This window comes from Adiantum capillus-veneris, chromosome 14 (genome assembly GCF_014529385.1).
Source record: "Adiantum capillus-veneris isolate H3 chromosome 14, ASM1452938v2, whole genome shotgun sequence".
Classification (NCBI taxonomy): Eukaryota; Viridiplantae; Streptophyta; class Polypodiopsida; order Polypodiales; family Pteridaceae; genus Adiantum; species Adiantum capillus-veneris.
The window spans coordinates 119,390,292-119,409,145 of NC_140944.1; positions in this window are offsets into that span (position 1 = coordinate 119,390,292).

Here is an 18,854-nt window from a genome sequence, read left to right on the forward strand (position 1 = left end):
TTTGGGCCAAAAAGCCTAAAGTAGCAGCCTGGATCTACTCACCTCAACCAAAGAGTTCTACAAAGAACAAGACGAGCTATAAATGCAAGACAAACAACTCAATCAGGATAAGGAACTACCACAAAAGGCAAAAATCAAACATCAAAACAGCAAACAATGCGGCAAGTATGGGTGCCCAAGTCAGACCTCAAACAAGCTACCCAAGATACATAATGCAAACATGCACAACAACGGATAATTCCAATCAAGGTACTCAAAGTGCAAGGATTTTATGAAGGTAACACTCAAATATGGTTACCAAAAAGTGTAGCTCAATCTAGGACAACCAAGAGAAATCAGGTAGCACAAGCTTCCGTCCAAAAGCAAGCAAAAACAACCAACATCCAACAGAAGCAAATTGCAACCAAGGCTGGTTCAATCTGTAGATGGATGGATACCTCGTCATCAACTCCAAAATCAAGGATTCTATAAAGGAAATCATTAGATATGGATACCAAATCCTAAAATCAATCAAGCCAAAGCAGAAGAGAAAACTCCAAAGATGGTCACACAAGGACCAAAAACAAGATGGGTTCCGAAATTGCTCACGGAAACTCAATCACAAAGAACCCACACCTGTCAAAGAATGCTTCTCATACAAGATAAAGCAAAGAATACATCAGTCCCTACAAGAGCTGAAGGACTTGTTTCACAAAGCAGTGTGAACATACAACAAGCAAGTCAAGAGGAGCCAAAATTTTCCAACCTTCTCGATAAAATGGTGGCATCCAAAGAACAACACAATGGAAGAGATCTAAATTTCTAGAACTTATGAAATTGGGTTTTTGGCCTTGAATAGGTAAGTCCAAGTCGCCATTAAAAATACATGGCATAATAGTCAAAGTCGGGCAGCAAAGCCACTAAAATGAGTGAGGCATTAGCCCTAAACCTTCATGTAATATTCTCTATGGTCTAAGAATATTAGTTATTCTAGGTAATGCTCAAGCTGGAAGAGTTGATCATAATTACGTTGTGTCAATCATGCTGGTATAGGTGAGCATAAGAATGGAAGTCATTATAGTGTATTGGTAAGTGAAGGCTGGAGTCCAAAAGACACTCACGCACTCAGCACAGTGAGGTATGAGTGGAGAAGCTTCTACATTGAAAACCCTTCTTGGAAATGTGCAAGCTATTGAGACGTGCTACATTCGTTCCTTGAAGCACCCATTATCTCCATCTCTTACACTACATGCTTTTGTTTGACCAATTTCTCATAAGCATATAGAGTGTCCCATAATTGGCACCTACATTAGGCACTCTTCCTTTGTTTCTCCCAAGCACTCACCTTGCATGACATGTAATTCAAGTCCAAATGCTCAACTCCAATAAGAGCATATATCAAAGGCACTTTTTTTCCACCGAGTTTTTTTCCTTTGGTCATCCAGGTTTTAGACCTAATCTAGAATCACATCATCTTCTTGTATATATTCCTTCTACATCAGCAATAAAGAAATGGCTACCCAAATCAATCAACAACAACTTGGAGAAAAAACTATAGGTCTCCATATGCTTATCAAGAGAATCTTTTATCTCCAAGGTCGAGAATAAAGCCCCACCAAACAATGGAAAGTCAAAGAATGGCCTACAACCATCAATAAAAATTTCAGCAAGCGAGCTATCCACACAACCATACGTAGCTCACACAGTGCTTCAACATTGGCTATCTATTGCAGACAACTACAATTGTAGTGGACATGGAAAGCAAACTCATCATAAAGTCAGCACCACAAAGAGGCTCTGTTCTACAAACTCAAAAACATGAAAATACCTCTGCACGGTGGCCAAGAATGTCAAGAAAGAGAAGAATGCACAATGAGAAGAAACGTTGCCTTGATAATCAAAGATCAAGTCATATATCAACAACATGGCAGATATGAATCACTCAAGGAAGGGGGGAGATTCATCAACGACGAAGCACTACCCACACTGAATACCAACCTTGAAGACGAAGCTGAAGACAACCCTATGACAAAACTACACAAGGTCATGTCAAGGGACGACACAATTTAGGAAGGGGAGAATGTTTGAGGACAGATCGAGTGGGCGCCCAACTGGTCGGACACGTAGCCGAACACCACATTTTTACTCTATTAGTTTTTTGATCTAGTGTAGTAATACTCTGTGTAAATCCTGATTCGAGAGTAGTGGATCAATTCCCTGAGTTGTAATGCTATAATGATATTTGTAAAGGTCCATGTGAGTCGGCCACTGGACATTTAGAATGCCCTATGTATAAAGGCCAATAACCTTAATGTGAAAGAAGGATTATCTCTAGAGAAGAAAGAGCTCTACTGACGTACGCTCAAGCAACTATGAACCTCCAACTTGTAATCATTGCAACTAATGATTGGGTAATCCATTTTCAGTTTTGAAACTTGCATTGTGTTCCTCTCTCTTTGATCTTTCATTTAAGTGTAAGCATTGTCAATTTTGTTGTGGTTTGCAACTACACGTCTGTGAGTCTAATCTTCAGATTTCAGTGCTTAAATCACTGTGTTAGTCATTTTGACCATAGGAGAGTGTTCCTAGACCATAGGGCGACCTTTTTGGACTAATGTGTTGCAATTTTCAGCACCTTTTTCATGATGGATCGTATTTTGGTACCTTGTTGGATTGTGAGAAGACTTGGTAGGATAGTGCCCCTAGGTGTCCTAGACCTCCTCCTAAAGTTTCATTGCATTTCAAGTCCGTTCTAGTGCCACAATGACGTGATAACCTAAGAGCTGTGAGAAAGGACATAAGCAGATTTCCCTGATCTTTGAGTATTGGTTTGCTTGTAGAGTTAGTGTATTTTCTTGTTAAGGTTCATTTCTTGAGATTGACGATATTAAAGAGTCTCTGTGCCCATCCGAATCACTTCCTTGAGTATTGACATTATGTTAGTGTACAATAGCTATGGTACAAACGTCCTTCGCGATGACCTGCTAACACATGTCATGATTTTTGTGCTTGTTAGCATGTTCCAACAAGCATATCTTGTAAGCATAAGGACAGTGATGTCTTTAAAGTGTGTGGGCCTCCATCATGAACTATATAAAGTGTATAAGTACTTTTAAAAAATTGGACTGAAGCATAATGTGCTTTCAAATGAGCTTGAAAATTCACACTGAGACATTAATTTTGAAGGTGTGGTGCAATCATGATGCATGGAGGGAAGGAAGACATAGGGAACACAAGTAGGAGAGAAGGGGGGAGGCGATTGCGAGCTACAAGAAGTCCCTCAGTCATCGCTCACCAAGCTGCCCAGGTGTAGAATAGATTGACAAACTAGCCAGTCACCTCCGAAGACTCTCTTGGCACTCCACAAAGAAGGAAGTTGAGGGAAAAATCTTCTTCTGCTTCTCCTTCACCCTCCAAAAGGGTGAAGCTGTCTAAATCCAAAGGATCCCCAATGCCAAGTAACATGCATGCAGGGAATGGGAAGAATGATTGGGCAATGACTCAGGTACTCTTTCTGTGTGTGTGTGTGTGTGTGTGTGTGTGTGTGCATGCGTGCACCATTGAATAACACCAACTACCTCTCACATTATACCAGGCTTGTGTGTGTGTGTGTGTGCATGCATGCGCATGCGCATAAGGGACCCCAGGATACAGCTTGGGAGATCCTCCTCCCTACCACCCTATAAATAGACCATAAGACTTTTAGTCTTTGTTTGTCATGATCCCTAGTTGGCATTCCAAGCCGTCTAGGACCTTGGGCTAGGTACGTGACCCCCTGGGTTGCCCTTGGCCTTACATTACAGCCCCCTTGGATAAGTGTTTTTGTCCTCAAAAACAAAGTGGAAAAATTCTTCTTCTGAACACTAATGTTTTCCCAAGTGGCACCTTCCTTAGGTCGATCTTTCCACTTGACTAAAGCTTGTCAATGTACATGATGGCGAGTGTGCAAATCATGATAGTTTAAGATGCGTTCAAGTCCATGCGGTTGGACTGGAGGTTCTGGACTGGAGGTTCAATGAAATCAACCAAAGTCTGTTGGTCAATGACATTTTCCTCCCCATGCAAGCATTTGATTAAATGAATTACATGAAACACTAGATGGATATAAGAGTGCACATGTAATGAGAGTTTTTAGGCACGATCACCAACTTGCTTGAGTATATTGAAAGGCCCACAATATCTCGAAGATAATTTAGGTGTTAGCCCAATCTTCAGCCTTTTTGAATGCTCTAGCACACACAAAAAGACATCTTCCCCTTTTGTGAAGGTAACTTGCCGACATTTCTCATCATAATATTTCTTATACCATCCTGTGCTTGGCAAACATTTTGACAAACGAGTCTCAGCATTTTTATATGGTCTTGGAAAAAAACCTTGACCCGTTGTAGTTTTTTAGTTTGCAACGCCACCGTAATGGGTGACCTAGGTTGAAAACTATACATGAACATGAAAGGACTAAATCCAATCGTAGCATGCTTAGCACTATTGTAAGCAAATTCAGGAATAGGAAGATAATATTTCCAGTCTGATTACTTCTTGCTAACAAAAGCTCGTAGAATATCCTCTAGCACTTGATTGAACCTTTCAGTTAGACCATTCATTTTAGTGTGATCTATACTACTTAGGCTCACTTGTGTACCCAATCATTTAAACACAACCCTCCATAAGTGGCTGTTGTTAAACTTGGGATCACAATCACTCATTATGTTGCTAGGCAATCCATACAAACATATAGATTTCAACAATTAACATAGCTAGCTCTGGAGTCTTAATGGTTGAATTAGTGGGAATAAACTTGCATAGTTTAGTCGATTGGTCTACAACCACCCAGGCCAATTCATGACCTTGACTAGTGGTTGGTGAACCCACAATGAATTCCATAGAGATAATTTCCCATTTCACATTGGGAGTCTCCCAAAGGATGTGAGAGTCCTCCTACCTCTAGACCCTCTGCTTTATTAACTTGACATTTTTGGCAATGCAAGAAATAATCTTGAACATAACCATATAAACCTGGCCAGTAAAGCTGTCACCGTATGAGAGTATAAGTTTTATTATTTCCTTGGTGCTCTGCACTTGGACTATTGTGATATTCATAAAGAATTTGGTACCGAATGTCTGTATCCATCGGTACATAGAATCTCCCCTTGTGGAGCAGGTACCCATCATTAATGGAAAAATGCTTCCATCTCTGTAGCTCATCACTTGGTAGAGGATAGATGATTATGGAGGTTAAAGAAGCACTATCAACATTGGAGTGAGAAGGATCCCTCATTTATACATGGCTTCACACTTTGGAGTATGCCTTGTCATCCTCACATTGGCTCTTGAGAGATTCCAAGGGAGTTGACCTCAAGAAGTCAACTAAGAGCTTTAGCTAGCATATGATATTGTCCTTTACGATACTAGAGCTTAGCATCATACTCTTGAAGAATCTCAACCCACTTGGCCTTTTGACCCTTTAAATATGATTGTTGTGGAAACAATTTTATGCTTTGATGGTGAAACACAGTTTCAAATTGTGCCCCATACACGTAATGTCACCAAGTCTTCAAGACTGACACTATTACATAAAGTTCTCTTTCATAAGCATAATAAATCTACTGGGTGGAATTAAGCTTCTTGCTTTCAAATGCAATTTCTCTTCCCTCTTGTAGAAGGACTGCTCCAATGGCACAATTACTGGCATCCGTTTCTAAGACGAATGGCTTCAAAGGGTCCACAATAGCTAGAATAGGAGTTGTAGCTAGTGCGTCCTTGAGAGCATCAAAACTTTTTTGTTGAGATGGAAGCCACTGAGAAGTTTTTCCCTTGGCCTTCAATTGGTATGTCATCAGAATTGCAATGTGATCATTGTTTTTCGCGAACCTTTGATAAAAATTGACAAAGCCCAAAAAAATGTAAAGCTCTTCCAGACTTTTGGGAGAGGGCCACCTCCAAACGGCATCCACTTTGGATCGATCCATGTGTAATCCATCAGCTGGAATAACATGCCCTAAATAGTGAATCTCCTCCTTGAAAAAATTACACTTGGATTCTTTGGCATATAGTTTATGTTCTCGTAGCAACTCAAACACTTTCTTGAGATGTAGAAAATTCTCTTCTTTAGAAGTACTATACATGATAAAATCATCGAGAAAAACAATAACAAATTTGCCTAGATATGGTCTCAAGATGCTGTCCATAAGCAACATGAAAGTAGCTGGTACATTGGTCAACCTAAAATGCATAACCAAAAATTCATAGTGTCCATGCTTTGTTTGAAATGAAGCCTTGGGTATATCCACAAGCCTTATGTGTACTTGGTGATACCTTGACCGTGAGTCTATCTTTGTAAAGATAGGTGCATGAGTGAGCTTGTCAAATAGCTCATCCATTCTTGAAAAGGGTACTTATTCTTAATAATTGCCACATTCAATCCTCAATAGTCTATGCACATGTGCATGCTATCATTGTTTTTCTTCACCAATAAAATTGGAGAAGCCCATGGTGAGGAACTCGATTGTATAAAACCTCTACTCAGATACTCAACAAGCTAATGATCCACCTTACCACTCTCAAAATGGCTCATTTTGTAGGGTGGTTTATTGACATGTTTATTGGCTGCAACCACATCTATTCTATGCTGCATAACTCATGTCGGCGGTAACCTTGGTGGTAAATCACATGGAAAAACAATTGTATATTTTGTTAATAATCTCCTCAAATTGATAGCATCATTTTCTTGTTCAAGAGAGAGAGAGGTAACCGTAGATAGAATAGAAGAGAGAGAAGCATGCAAAGTTGAGGAATTGTCAAATAAAACATGATCTATATTAGAAAGAAAATGACACATGGAGTAACATAAGAAAAATTCTTCCATTTCACTATTAGAAGTGAGCTTCATAAGCTATGCTATACAAACTAGTGGTGATTAAGGCACATCGTTATCTCCCAACAATAGCACATGCACACCATTAGATTCAAGCATTAAGCTATTGTGATCATATCTATGCTTAAGTGATGGCACATTGGATTCAAGCATTAAGCTATTGTGATCATATCTATGCTTAAGTGATGTCCCTAGACTATGTTACCACTCTCTACCTAGTATCACATTCGCCCGCTCCATATTCATAACCTAGAAATTCAAAGATTTATGATACCCTTGAGTTTACAATGGTACATCTCTCACTTGAGTGTCCCACACCTCGGAATCATTTCTAGTCATCATCCTTACTTTGTAACCATGGGAACTTAGAGCATGAGGCAACTTGAGCCGTTTCACTAACGTATAGTTAATGAAAATGTGCAAAGCACCATCGTACACCAAGATGCACAACTTGTTCCCTTGGATGGACCCATGTATACGCACCAGCTCATGTGGACGGAAGGTTGGCTACCACATGGAAGTTGTGATACAAAATTCATGCACCACCTCAGTGTGTGTTACCTCCACCTTGGAGAAATGAGAGGAGGACTCAAGAGGCAACACTTGCACCATGTGCACTTCTCTCTCTTTTTCTTTGGCAGCAAATTTCCCCTTGGGACAATCCTTTTTGCCATGCCCACTCTCTAAACATGTAAAATAAAGTTTTTCTTTTTTAGCCTTCTCAAACTCTGCAGTGGAGAGAGGACCCCTAGACCCCTTGGGTTTTGTAGAGGCCTCCGATGCAGCTACAAAAAAAATTCTTTTATTGTGTCCATGATGTATGCGTACATTCACATGTGTAGAGGTAGGCACATGAGTATTATGCAATGGTCTCTCATTGGGATCATCATGAATATGATCTTGTACTATTGCCTCCTCAAGTGTCTTGGGATCCTGAGTCTCGACATGCTTTTTAAGATTTGGTGTCAAACCGCGGATAAACCCATGCATCTTCTGAAAGGTATCTAACCCCTCTATCTTGATAATGATATCCCAATAATGCAAAATATATTCCAATAGTGTTTTATGATGTTGAATAGAACACTTATCCCAAGAAAAACAATTTTTGTCCGCTTCATTTGTGGGAAAAAAATCTTTTCTATATACAACCTCAAAGGCTACCGAAGTCTGTGGTATGATGAACTTCTCCTTGAGAGACATCCACCATTTATAGGCCTTGCCTTCTAATGTCAGACTTGTTTGTAGTTCCTTAAATCTATTGCGTTCTCTTCCCTCTCCCTTAAAATTTGATTATATTTTTCAAAAAATCGTCCAGCTCTTTTTGGGTGAGAGAGGGAAGAGAATCCGGAGGGGGACCTTGTGTATCAGCAGAGCCCTTGGCCTGTTGTTGCATATATTGCACTAATAAGTTGGATAATTTAGTAACAATATCATTCAAAGATGCAAAAATTTTCTCCACCATAGACATACATGTTTTCATGGAACAAAACTCTTGTATATCAAATAGTTCATAGCCATCATCCCGCCTCCATACCCCGTGAGTACCCTCCATGAGAGTATCCGACTGCAAGGCAACATCAGCTGGATTTGGCATGGAATGACCAAAACCAAATGCATGAGACATATTAACGTCCAAATCCATGGCAGTGTTTGCTGTGCTAGAAAGATAACTTATCTTCAACATGGTCGGATGTTAGCAATTTGAAACTCCCTCCATTGGCCGTGAAAAATATAAATCACTAGTAGACAATTTCGAGGCCGAACAACAAGCCTTAATCTTTGTCCAAGCTCCTTGATGCTCAACGAACTTAATATTTTCAGGGAAAGCTCCTTGCATGTTCAATCTGCAATCCAAGCTACAAAATTGTACCCTTTTGGTGCTTGTAGTGTTGAAAATTCACAACCTATTGGTTATGTTGAAAATCAATAAGTAGACGGTCTTTACATGTATGGAAATTGATTCAAAATTGCTAGAACTTCTACAATTTCTTTGAATTCTGGTTTGTCTTAAGCTCGCTTGGCCCGTGGCCTTGATTGATGGTAACTCTCGTGCGTGACTTTGCTTGCCCAAGGCAAGTAATATGCTTCTCTTTTATTTGGTTTGTAGATTAATATGCAGGTGCAATAAGCAAAAGTGCACGCCTGTGAAAGTCAATTGAAGCTACTCATGCATGTTGAGTTTTGACTCCTCATACAACAGAGACTGTACCGGATTTCTCCCACAAGTGACTTTCATTGTTGCACGTTTGAACCTTTTTTGGTTGAGATTTTGCTCTCAATACAAAGGTTAATTTGCCCAAATTTTTGCAGCTTCTCGTCATAGTTTGGCACCTGTCAAACCCTCTTGTTAGTGATGGATTATTCTTCAAAAAAGGAGGAGTATTTCATCTGCAAGTTTGAGGAGCATTTCATCCGCAAGTTTGATGGCAGTAACTTCACCATGTGGAAAGAGCGCATGAAGGATGTTTGGACTAACAAAGGTCATTCAGAACCACTGAAAGAGCATGCAGAGGATGATGGCTATACTCATGCTCAGTGAAGGCTTTTGGATGTGAAATCCATGGCTACGACACGTCTACATCTGTTGGGGGTACCATCGTAGCATAGCTTCAATGACCATCCATAATTGTCAATCCGGAGGGATGAACTACCCCGCTAGGGCATGGAAACACTCACACAATTAGTGAGCTAATCATGGTTTGACTAACAATGGTCTATCATAACCACTGAAAGAGCATGCGGAGGATGATGGCTATACGCATGCTCAATGAAGGCTTTTGGATGTGAAATCCATGGCTACGATACATCTACATCTGTTGGGGGTATCATCGTAGCATAGCTCCAATGACCAACCATAATTGTCAATCTGGAGGGATGATCTACTCGGCTATGGAAGGAAACACTCACACAATTAGTGAGATAATCATGGTAACAGGAAGGGTAACTCTATGAAGTGGAATTCACGAACTATGGAGAGGAGCTACGCCACGATGTCTGTCAATATCCACATCCACTTATGTCCACCTCAAATCAACCCAATCACACACGCTAAGGATTGCAAGATGCACACATCACTAATCCTATAGGCTATCATACGATACACTAATCACAAACACACACACACATAGATCTATCAAGTATCCACACTCCAATCAAGCCTGTATGCACACACAAATATTAGAGGGCAATCACACAATATTAGAGCGGGATTAAACACTAATTAGTTATGATCTAGATAATCAAAGAATCATTAACAACCCAAAGAAGTATGAGAGAGACATAGTGAAAGACAATTAAGACTTGATTAGTGTTAATCAAGTCACATGAGCAAGGAGAATCTCAAGGAGTCCATAGCTACACACCTCATGAGCTCTTACTAAAGAGTGGTCTCGACAAATGAGGCTAAGAACCCTAATTTCATTTACACGCCATCAAGAAGTTGGCGGTCTTGCCAGGAAGGCACCGGGCCTCTTGCTGTGAGAGTTTGTGAGGAAGCTCGAGGGTTATGAGAAGGAGCTAAGATGTAAATAACATAGCTTCTAAAGCTAAAGAAGAAATGTAGCCAAAGAAGCCGCTCACTTTTCCTTACAAACACACACGTGATGGAGAGAACTCATGAAAGATAGTCAGAACAAAACAAAAATGAAAACATCAAGATTACGATCATATCGTACCATGGGTAGGATAAAAGGATTAATGGACGATTTAATGATATTTAATCTTTGTTGTCCAAATAAGCTACGGATTGCTCTTTGGAGCTGTAGCTTTGTGCTTACTATAATGTATATGTTTTGTCTAGCGATTGGGATTAGTTGTGAGTACAAATCCTCTTGATTCATAATAAAATAACCACATTCACATCAAAAGAGAATTCATAGTCAATAATAGGTAGTATGATGGGATCTGGTGAGAGAAGTACTTCGTTGAGCCTTTCAGGACCAAATAGAAACACTATGCGTTGCTGAAAGTGAATCTTTTGACTAATCCAAATGTTGACCCTAATAGATTGCACTGAATGGAATTGAAAGAAATTACCTCTATGTGGATTATGGTTATTCATCAATGATATACTTAGTATGTTCAAAGATAAAGGTGTGAAAGAAGTGAAAGAAGAAGAAGAAGAGAGTTTCTCTCCCAAGCCCTATTGTTGCCCTTAGGAAATAAGGATACTGCGGGGAGAGAAGTACCTGTAGCAAGGAGATTCTAGAGTTTGTGGAAGAGAATGAGAACCTTAAGAGAGAGAGAGATTCTTGTGGAAGATGAAAATATGGTTACTAACGTTGTGCACATAATTGTTTCCCGCAAGAAGGTTGTACCCATTACATTGACAAGGTTGCTACTTGATTACCTTCCAATGAAACAATTAGGACACAACAAGAGAGATCAAAGGAGTAGTAAAGATAGAATTAGAGATAGATCTAAGTGTGGTGGTGGTATTAAAGATAGATAATGAGAGATAGAGATAGAGTTAGAGACAAGTATTGGATTAGATATGCAAATGAAAGTAAAACTAGCAACATATATCTTACATGAGAGCAATCGCCACCACCTTAATGGAGAGAGATGATGAGGCAAGACTTCAGCCTTTCTTCAAGAGAAAGTGTGGCACTAAGATGAGTGTATCACTATGGAATTGATCTATTCTCACTCAGTCATAACTTGTCTCAATGAAGAGAAGGTTGCCCTTTTTATAGGTGAGGGAGCCATGTTTTACATAATCACTTGATTAGGCTAAAGAGTTAGCCCAAATCAAATGTTCTTTGGATATTTCTTAAAATGGGCAATATTAGGACTCAAAATATCATGAAATTCAGCATTTTTGGTCGTTGAGGCTCCATGTGGGTGCATGATGTATGTGGGCCCCACCTAGGCATCTTCTGTGTGGCTCCAGCAGGGGGTCCCAACTTGTGTGTCTTGTCCTTCAAGGAATCTTTGAGGTGTCACATTCACATGCTTATGTATTTTACCCTCTAAATATCTTATTTTATGGAAAAATACCAAGATTACCTCTTTTCACTTGATTCACCTGTTTACCATCTCTTCTTGCAGTGTAGTTGTGAGAGGGTTTTTCACTGGTTTCCCTGTAACTCGGATTGACATGCTTCAAAAGGAAAAATTGGCCTACTAAAAGAGCTTGACTTGGTTTTGTCCTTTTATCCACACCCTTAGGTCGAGATTTTCAAATTGGGATGGTCCAAGAAGCTTTGGATCTTCCTTTTCATAAAGTCTTCTAGTAGGCCCTTCCCTCTTGTATGTATCCAAGAAGGTATGCATTATTGAAGGGTTATATTATTACATAAATGTGAAAAGAAGAAAATAATTTATATATGGTAGGGTATAGCTGACATATTGGAAGAAATATACAAATGCTTTTCCCCCAGACAAAAAGAGACACAATTATTGATACTTCTCTTGCAGTACTTTCTAATAGTAATGTACATTTATATTACTTCAAAGGTAATACTAAGGTATGGTAGAAATCTTTTATTTATGTATATGAGTATTATATGAAGTATACTTATGCGTCAAAAAGTCACAAGATAAATCATTTAATGCCCGTTCCCACTATATACGTGCCGCAACACGACAACGCTATCTTATATACCTAGGGTAAAAATATGCAATGTTTGGGCGTCTTAGGCCTTTAGGGATCTACATCTTACTGAATTTGCAACCTAGGCACAATAACTGACCTATTCTTTACAGCTTGGAACTCCAATTGAGCCCGTAACACATTTCAAATTTTGCCATGGCTTGAAAAAAATCGTGAATTTACAATACCTGGCGATTTTGGAAAATGTAAAAAATGTGTAGCTCCAGTATTTATTGCTTCTTCGTATCTGTCTTTGATATGCCTTCGTACGGCTTCCATAGAGTTTCCATGCCCTAGGCGGGTAGCTCGCTTTACAATTTGTTGATTTTGGAATGCAAGATTAGGGCTTTGGAGCATCAATGAAAGTGTCCTACACATTGTGTAATCAATTGGATGGTGCTAATGGACCCAAGATTTGTGCGGTTGCTTAACCATTGTCAAATTGATGATTTGGAGTTTTTGATTTTGCACGTTTGCATGCCGTCATAATGCCGAAGTTTTCATAGAATCGAATGTGCAAATTGATGGTTTCATGGCTAATGTGCAATGTGAATTTTCTTATTTTCATGCTTGAATGGTCAATTACAATTGTGAGTACTAAAATGAAATGCCTGTGCATTCTAATTGAGTGCGTGTATGCTTAATTTTAAGTGTGTGTGCACTATTTTACCCTTGTGTGTGCACCTACAAATCAATGTGTGCGTAATGATTTTGAAAATTTGATGGTTGATTTGTGTTATGGTCATGCCCAATTAGAGATTTGTGAAATTAGTTCGCAATTTTGACATGATTAACCCTTGTGTGTGTGCACCTAGAAATTGATAAAAATTGCCAATTATTAGTGTGTGTACACGTGCCTAAAAAGTGCTTAATGTGCATGATTAATCCAATGCTGATTGCATAATTGAAGTGTGTAATGGTTAATTGCTGCATTTTTAAGCTCAAAACAGGGTTTTACACATTCCAAATGCGTCAATTTTTGACATAAATTGCATAGTTTTCCATTTTATTGTTGGAATTATTTGGCAATTGAATTGATATGCTAATTGTGATTTAATTTTTCTTTACTAATCCCCAATGCGTGGAGAATTTTTAGAAAGTTTTTAGGTATTTTTTGGATAATTCTTGCAATTGTTTGGCAATTTTAAACTGATTTTTGCATTAATTTTGTAAAAAATTTATATCTTGTAATCTTGATGAGCTGTTTTGTGTGTGTATTTACAAAATCATTTTGAGTGCATTTGTGCCCTCCTTGGTCGAGTTTTGAGCGTTGTGCTGTTTTCGGAGATCGGGTTGTTGATTTTGTCATAAATTGAGTTTTCGATAAAAACTACTAATTTTTGGTGTGCTTATGCAAGTCGAAAGTGTTTGATTGTGATTGCCGATTTTTTTTTTAAATTTCTAGAAATTTTTATTTTTTTTGGATTTTCGGGTAATTTTTAGCGTTTTCGCCTAACTTTCGGGCTAGATTTGGCATTTTCGAGCATTTGAAAATTAAGAATTGGAAAATTTTCTTTGATGCACAAGCTTGGATGTATGCTTTGATAAGTTTTTGATGTTCGTGCAGACTCAACGAGTAAGTTTTGTGTTTTTCGGCGTAAAAAATGGATTTCGCAGCTTGTGTACGTGAGAATCGTCCCTTACGGAGATTAAAGGTTAAATATTTTATTAAGAAAACAACTCCTGTAGTCCATCTTGAGCGTGCTTAAGATGCTCTCTCTCATCTTTGGACACCCACTCTCTCTCCCCCCCCCCTTAGTCAAACGCTGAAGATGACTTTGAGGCGCCGAAGATACTCTCTCTCTCTAACACTCTCTCTCTCTTCCTTTTTAGATACATAATTAAATCTCTCTCTCTTTCTCTCTCATTCTCTCTCTTCCCCATTACCCGACAAAGGCCTTCTTTTTCTCTATCTCTATATGTTTGTCTTACTCAAGGCCCAACACACCATCTCTGTGCGTGCAGGCCCCACAGACTCTTCTCTCTTTCCCTCTCGCTTTCTAAATGGCGCACAATTGGCTCTATCTCTCTCTCATATTTATTGCTCAAATACCCACCTTCCAAGATACACCAAGCACTCTCTCTCTCCTCTGTGGTAGGCCCCGCCACACCCGCTCTCTCTCTCTCTCTTAGACTCACAACCGCTGACAAGCACTACAGCACTTCAATTTCTCACCCTCTTGAATCCGGTGTTTTGCTCAAAGTCGAAACACATAGAGGTCAGATACCATGTCATACGAGATGTATTGGTATGCAAGCGCATTGAGCTTGTCAAGGTTCACACTGACGACAACCCCATAGATTCTCTCATGAAAAGCCTAGCCTTGGAGCAGTTTACACATTGCCTCGGGGGGGTCACTTAATAGTTTTGTGACTATCACATGAGTGCAACAGAAGGGGTACTTAATTTTTATTTTTTCTCACATGCAAAAGGGTATCATAAACTAAAACTTGGAGAAAAAAATACAGATTGAATAGAAAAAGGGTATATTTTATTTGCCAAAAATTCATAGATAAGGAGTATACAAAATAATCCTTGAATGCACGTTATATACACAATTTATACATAATGAAACCTCCCCCCCTGAGCACACTTCATAGAGCTTATGGGTGTAAAAATGAAGCCTAGGTGACGCTTTATCGACTTTGTATAGACTAACTATATTGGTGCCACTATTGGCCACCCTGACCTTCAAGTGGGAGGTTGTTGGGGTGTAGGCCAGATGGACATGGGAACTACCCCTAGCTTCATTTTCTCCATAATGAATATAGGGAGAGAAAGTGATAGTGTACTTTGGTACTCTCACTTTCTACTCCACTAACCCATGCAGTTGTCTGTGCTTCTCCTTTCCCAATTCCCCCTCACAGACTCTCCCTTGCTAGTACACTTACGCACCTACTCACACACACATCCCTATGCATGCACACTCTTCACTATTGTGTATGCTAGTTAGCATACCCAACTATGATAGTAAGCATACATGATACTCTGTATGATAGCTAGCATACCCAGTTATGCTAGTTAGCATATGGAGCTATGCTAGTAAGCATACATGCTATTGTGTATGCTAGTTAGCATACCCAATTATGCTAGTTAGCATACCCAGTTATGATAGTAAGCATAGATGCTACTGTGTATGCTAGTTAGCATTCCCAGTTATACTAGTTAACATACCCAATTATACTAGTTACCATACATGGTACCGTGTATGTTAGTTAGCATATCCATTTATGCTAGTTAGCATACAGGGTACTATGTATGCTAGTTAGCATACCCAGTTATGCTAGCTAGCATACATACTTCTGTGTATGCTAGTAAGCATACATGCTAATTATTCTAGCATGTATGTTAGTCATCTTACATGCTAATTATGCTATGTATGCTAGTTAACATAGGGGGTATGCTGGCTAGTATATTGTGTTTAGTTAGCATATACACTTATGCTAGTTAGCATACATAGTTATGATAATTAGCATAAATTCTACAGTGTATGTTAGTTAATATACATGCTAGTTATCCTATGTATGCTAATTAGCATAGTCTATATGCTAGTTTTCATAATGCTTATGATGGCCAACATACCTAGTTATGCTAGTTAGCATACATTGTACTCTTGTATATTAGCTAGCACACCTAGCTATGCTAGTTAACATACTATGCATGCCAGTTACCATACGTATTTATGCTAGTTAAAATACATTCTACTATGTATGCTAGTTAGCATACATGTTTATTATGCTATGTATGCTTGTCAGCATAGTCTGCATGCTAACTAGCATAGTGGGTATGGTGGCTAGCATACTTGTGAATGCTAGTAATCATGCACAACTATGCTAGTTAGCATCGTGTGTATGCTGACTAGCATACTAGTTATTATAGTTAACATACCCAGTTATGCTAGCTAGCATACATGTTGAGTATGTTGGGTATACTAGTTAGCATATTCAGTCTAAGTAGCATTATTTGTTATTTGAGAGATGAATAATATGCAAATAATAGACGTATTATTTTTTCACCTATATAATATGCCAATTTTATATGGTGCCATATGAGCAAAGACGGGGTGCCGTATAACTTCTAAGTCTTTCAATCAAAAATATTTTTGGCGAAAAAAATTGTATGTAAGCAAAAAATGCTACCTCATAGGCACATTTGACACTTCAAAAGGTAATGAATGAGTAGAGAAATTTTTTACAAATAAAGCAAACCCTTGACTTTTAGAAATAGGAACGTAATAAAATAGCTTTAAAATAAATTTAGAAATAACATGTCAAAATATATTGATATTTAATTATCTTTATTTTAATTGCAAGATCTATTATACTGTATGATCATGCACATGCTTGAATTGGAGATAGAAAATAACTTAAAATCTACGGTGGAATGTAAGAACTTCATGTTCGCACTTCAAATATATATGGTAATTTTCAAGGTCTACAATTAATTATCATCAAGCAATGACACTTGTAGCTTATGTAGCTTAGGCATTTTGTGATGACAATCATTTCCAAGAATCGATTAATATTATCGATTATCGTAATGTGTGAAAGTCGTAGGCTTGCACTTTAGATAAATCGATATAGTGCAATATGAAATGATTTGATTTATATGTATTGTTTTTTATAAGTGATTAATATTAACAATTATCGTAAGGTGTGAAATCCACAAGCTTGCACTTTAGATAAAATGATGTAGTAGGATGTGAATACAATATGATAAAAAACTTTTCTTTTATATCATTATGTTTTTTCTCATTTAGAATGGTGTGGATTGGCTGTTATGAGTTGATACATAGAGACCGATAGACCATCATTACTTATTGTAAATCGATAATGTAGATTCATTTTGACCATGAGACTAGTATATAAATTGCAAGTCTAATTGATAATGTAGAGAGGTTTTGATCACTAGATTGATAGATAGAGCATGGGACTAATAGATAGAGTATAAGACTCGATAAATTCTGTCCATGAGACTTATTAATAGAGCAAGAGAATTATAGATAGAGTATGAGATCCGATATATTCTCTATTGATTTAGATAATTTCTTGTGCTGTTTGATGCTTAAATTTTTTTTTGACCTCAAAATTGATAGTTGAATCTGTTGTTGCTAGCAGATTATCCTTATGTAACACGGTAAAATGACACGAGTGGAGTGAAGACACAGAGTTATGTGTACAAGTTGCATGCCGAAAGGGATACATCTTAATTGAAATGCAAATCTTGTGGCCACTAGTTCACTGGTAATGCGATTAGAATCAAAGAGAATTCATTTAAAGTCCCTGGTAATGTATTGGAGTGTATGACCAAGTCAAAAGATATTCATGTTAGATTTCCCAAGTACTCTCAAAGCGAAGTAGATTATTGAAGCTGAAAAGAAAGGTGGCTCCTTTAACAAAGTTCCTATGGATTTTGAAATGTCCGTTGGCAATGAAGAAATGGAGCTTGTGTTTACAAAAGTAAATGAGCATTGTTCTTCTCAATTGACTCCTCTTGATGACATCCTTCAATGTTAGCAACGGGCCCTAGTATAACTAAATCATGCAGAGTATCATCTAACGGAAAAATGTTGTATGAAGGGTTAGATAAGTAGTGGTTGTTTGAGTTGCACTTGAAATGGATGCAATATTTTGTGGCATGCGGTATACCATTCAATGCTATGCACAATCCCATATTTCAAGACGATGTGATGAGAACGACCAAAAAAGGGTTTGGGCTTCCCGATTACAATAAGATGCACACTAATTATCTAGATAAAGTGAAAGACACTAGTGAAGCCATCCTCAAGCGCATGGTGGTAGAGTTTGTTCCTACATATGGTTGCACCATAGAGTTAGATGGATGGACTCGGCTGTTAGAAGAAGTTGTTGATCAATGTGATGCTTATCAACCCTAGAGAGTCCATGCTTGTAGAAGCTATTAACACCTCGTTGAAAGATAAGACGAGCGACTATCTAGCAAGGGTGTACGAGCGTACAGTAGCAAGGGCAAGTGGGCCAAACATTTGACTACAATCATCACAAATAATGCATCCAACTACTAGGCTGCAGGGAAGGCTATCCAAGCTAAGTATCTAGAGCTTACTCATCATAAGAAAATTTTGGAGATAATTTAGAGGGCCTTCTAGAAGAGAGAGAAAAATAAGCACGTCCAACCACTAGAAACGCTACGTTATGTAAAAAATTCAAGTGAAAAAAAGAAAAAAGACTAAAATTTCTACCTACTCATTCAATATAGAAGTACTTTTTCAGAACGGTTACATGTTCATTCAATGCAAGTGTCTTTTTCATATTGTATACATCAATCACTTCATAAAGTGTACGCCATACATTAATTTTTTTAAGAATCATAGAATTATCATTTTGGAGTTGGAATCTGACAATTCTAACACTACCACTGTGTTTGAGATT